Source organism: Triticum dicoccoides, chromosome 5B (assembly GCF_002162155.2).
Source record: "Triticum dicoccoides isolate Atlit2015 ecotype Zavitan chromosome 5B, WEW_v2.0, whole genome shotgun sequence".
NCBI classification, from domain to species: domain Eukaryota; kingdom Viridiplantae; phylum Streptophyta; class Magnoliopsida; order Poales; family Poaceae; genus Triticum; species Triticum dicoccoides.
The window spans coordinates 14,581,719-14,586,306 of NC_041389.1; the positions used below are offsets into that span (position 1 = coordinate 14,581,719).

General features: G+C 41.7%; 1 pseudogene; it reads right to left on the minus strand.

Moving 5' to 3' along the window:
- Positions 1-505: 505 nt before the first annotated feature.
- Positions 506-2,026, minus strand: LOC119308128 (annotated as a pseudogene).
- Between the last annotated feature and the right edge of the window lie 2,562 nt (positions 2,027-4,588).

Here is a 4,588-nt window from a genome sequence, read left to right on the forward strand (position 1 = left end):
GGCGTCGACAAACCCCTAAATGGATCCACTTGGGCATTCAGGGTGCCTCAGCGTCGACAAAACCCTAAATGGATCCACTTGGGCATTTAGGGTGCCTCGGCATCGACAAACCCCTAAATGGATCCACTTGGGCATTTAGGGTGCCTCCACGTCTACAAAACCATAAATGGATCCACTTGGGCATTTAGGGTGCCTCGACATAGACAAACCCCTAATGGATCCACTTGGGCATTTAGGGTGCCTCGACATCGACAAAATCATAAATGGATCCAAAAATGATCACAACTAATAATTCATCACAAGCCAATAATTTAAGAACAATTGAAGCTGATAATTCATCACAAACTGAACTTAATTAAAACAGTCAACAAACAACATACAAACCAAGGTTCATTGCTACAGAAATAATCGAGTTCACCACAATAAATCTTAACACATTACAAGCTTTCCTCCATAGCTACTACAAAAGACATCATTGACACACATGGTATGACAACAACACAACTTAGTCCTCATCACAAATGGCCTTAATCTGGTGAAGCTTCCTCTTATTGCTATCACCTGTTGTCTTGAGCTCAACAATGCAGGAAGCAAGAGTACTCTTCTCCATGGTCAACTTATCCTTCACTTTCATCAGCTCAGCAATGCAACAATCCACCTGATCCTTCTCTTTCTCCAGGTCATCCTTCTCTTTCTTCAGGTCAGCATAGCAAATCTCCAAAGTCCTCTTATCATAGCTCAACTTTTCCTTCTCTTTAAGATGGTTGAACTTCAAATTCCTAATGACATTGGCTTGAGCTACATGAATTTGCTTTAACTGGTCAACAATAGCCTTCAATTTTTTGATCTCATCATCCTTTGTCATGCCGCTTTCCACACTCACTGAAACGTTCTCAGCATCATTCTTCTAGTTTACCTCAGCCTGGCTATCCTTATAATCCAAGAGGTTGTTCACATCTTCAACAAGCTTCTCATATGTCTCTTGCAACTCTTTTTTCTGCTATGTGAGATTGTGTACAGTGCATGAATGCTCCACGCATGCCATCTTGTTATTATGCTGGCTTTTCTCATACATAAGCCACAGCTTATGAATAGCATTCTGCAGATGCTCTGGCCAATGCTCATCTACCCACTGCACTAATCCACAATTTGCAACACCCTACAACAGAAAAAATTAGTTCAAAATTACAGACATTACTTATAGATTCAGTTAAATAGTTGATTCAGTTAATGTACCAGAATCAAATTCATTTAATTATGACTAATTGTGAAAAATACAACTAAGAATAGTACCTATGACCCTACAACTAAATTCAGTAACTATGAACCCTACAACTAAATTCAGTAACTATGAACCCTAGAACATGAATAGTAACTATGAACCCTAGAACATGAACAGTACCTACAAACCCTAGAACAAGAATTGGAATGATGCAAAGACACAACTTGAAACTTACTTCAGTGGCACAGGCAATGAACCTCCTCCCAGTGCTTATCCCCTCAAATGCAACATATTTCCTCCCTGGATTCCCATGCTCACAAATCACATTCAAGTCGTAAGCAAGACCCTCGAACGACGGCTCATCAATTGTAGCTAGGATCCGAGAAATCCAACAAAAACTTCTTCAAATCGAGCAAATGTTGAACCCTAGAAACCCTATAACACAAATGAGCAATAGAAGGTTCTGACCTTGAGAGGGGAGTCATCGGAGGAGATGTACTGCGCGGCGGAGCCCTCAGTGCTCTCGATGTCGCTCCAGGACACCATGGCGGCCGGCGGCGACTGGAGATGAGAGGAGCAAGAGGAGGGGAGCGAGCGAGCGTGAGAGAAGAGAGAGCGAGCGAGATGTGGTCGGGCGCGGGCGGTCTATCTCTCGCGACCCGACCGCGTCGGTCTTAAGCAAACGACGTCGTCCGCGCGTCCGTTAGGCCACGTCACAGATTTTGGGCCCCACCTGTCGGAGACACCCTCAACCGCGCCAAATGACATGTTCAGTGCAATCTGCAAAACTTTTACTGAATGCGCGGTGGCTTTTGCAAAAAATTAATGACCAGGTTGTTCACTGCAAGAGAAGCCCCAAATGTGGTGGTTTCTTGCAATTCACTCCTTGGGATGACGACATAGACCAACAATGCCAGAGGAGGTACTCAGCATAAATATAAGGGGAAATGAACCAGATCATCGGACATCATGATGCAATAAGTAAGGCCGATCGTGAGGACTAAATAAGACGTGTATATATAAGGTGCTGAGTCACACAGATAGCAAACTCAAGTGAGTAATAGTTGAGAGGTTCAATACTTCGCAAGTACAATAACAACAAAAACAACACAAAGCTGTTGGTGCCTATTGTAACTCTGTGTTGCAGGCTCAAAATTACATAATTCCTTATTTTGGTAGCTCAAGATTACATTGAGTCGTGTTTCAATCATCACAGTCAATCGGTTAGATGGCAGGGAACTCACATCCAATATGCCTAGTTTACAAAGGTATTAGGACAACCTCTTACTCAGTAGTTTTGATACTGTTAGGTCCGTTTCACCGAATCCATCCATGACGGCCTTCGAGGGGTGAAATTCTGCTCTCGCGGTTAGGCTGGGAAGGAAAGACAGAAGTAAGATAACAAGCAGCATGATTCAGTACTGGCTAAGCATATCGAAGATGAAATTAGCCACCTGCTTCGCACAACTATGCACGGCATGCCAATGTGCTACGCTGTGATGATGCTGGGTTGGCTACCCGCTACAAGGATGCAGTTTTTCATATCGCATCCCACATATTCGGCCCCAACTCGCAGCGTGGCTATTATCTTCTCGGAACTGAGAGTGGTGATTTAACACTGAGTTTTAGAAGTGATGCAACCTCTTCTGCTACCTCTGTTTCTCTGCAGAAGCTGTCACAGCCTAGCATATGGAAATAAATTTGGATGGCACTAGCTCTGTTAACTAGGAACAATAATGCAATTGTTGTAATTAGTAATGCTCACCAGCCTTTTGTACTTACTTGATAAGTTATTCATCCAAACTGGAGTTGACTCCTTCACCAAAACAAGCTATCCATGAGGGCTTATTTCTGTCTTATTTTTCCAACAAAGAAAAGTCCACTTTTTGATCCCTCAACCCTTCGACTTGTTTGATTTTGGTTGCTCGACCGCTAAGCCAGAAATCATGCACCCTCAACTCTTCAAACCGGGTATTTTTCGTCCCTCGGCATGCCAAGCACAGTTTCGGTGCTGAGTTTTGACTCGTAGTTGCCCATTTGGCAATATTTCTATTCCCCTCCATCCATTTCAGGTGTGGACCATTTATTGAACACTCATATATATACACGTAGACGTTGACGCGAACGAGTACAACTCGTTTACTTGTCCTCCAAGGACTCTTATGTACTAGTAAGTGGCACGTGCTTTGCACGTTTATGACATGCATGTTAACAGTTCATATAATGTATAAAACATGCACGATATATTTGCGGACTAAAATATTGTGTTTTTTTTTTCATTTTAGTGTATATTATGAAAACAATTACATGTAATATTCCGAGACTACGATAGCCTACCGTGTGTCTTTAGGTGTGCTTATAAGCATTCATGTAGGGAAAACTCTATGACATTTCTTTTTTTAAACACAGTACAGACGCAAGCGCTCATATATACGCGCATACAATCACCTCTATGAACGCACACACGCACACCTTTTTCCTATGAGCACCTCCGAGATACTGAGCCGGCATATCCTCTTGAGATTTTACCAAGTCACTGTAGACGCCTCGTAGTCGACATGAACGTCTCCTCCCACTGAACGTGCGTCGCCAGAAATTCTGTAATAAATCCAGGACAAACACTGTCCACCTAACCACCCAACCACAGCTTGGTTCGCAAAACTCTATGACATTCACTGTGTTGAGTTGTCAGAGATTCGCACAGGACGACTTGTCATCGGACAGGTCCAATAGGGAAGCAAAGGTGGATGACTTAAAAAAAAATCCAATAGCTGCTTTGTTGAGGGATTTTCGTGGTTCCTTCGGTTATGTTCACGTGTCTCTTTTTTATTTTTCCATCTTATTTTTTCTGTTTTATATTCAAATATATGAGCTTTTGTAACTATAGATGATGGTCATTTTTGGTTTTCTTATTTTCTTTTTATATATACAGGTGAACATTTTATTAAAAAATTATTTTTTTTCTAAAATACATAAATCATTATTTATATTTGGGGTCATTTTCTAAAATTCGTGAACATGTTTTACAAAATTAAAACTATTTGTTAAATTCATGGATACTTTTCAAGAAATCGTGAATGGGCGGTTGTACAGATTTGCCACATCCTAGCCATCAGATGTGCAGATCGGATTGCTTACATTCAAAGTTATTCCCATACTATATAATGGTATAGATATATTGCCCTCATATATATACCCAATGTAGTAGCACCGAAGACGGTCTGTCGTCTCGTGCTTGTAATATTCCTCCATCATAGAGCTTACAGCCATGGCAGAGGAGAGAATGAGGAGGAAACACGAAGCATGGGAGCTTGCAGCCATGGCAAGGGAGAAAATGAGGAAACAAAAGGGAAGTGAATAAAGGAG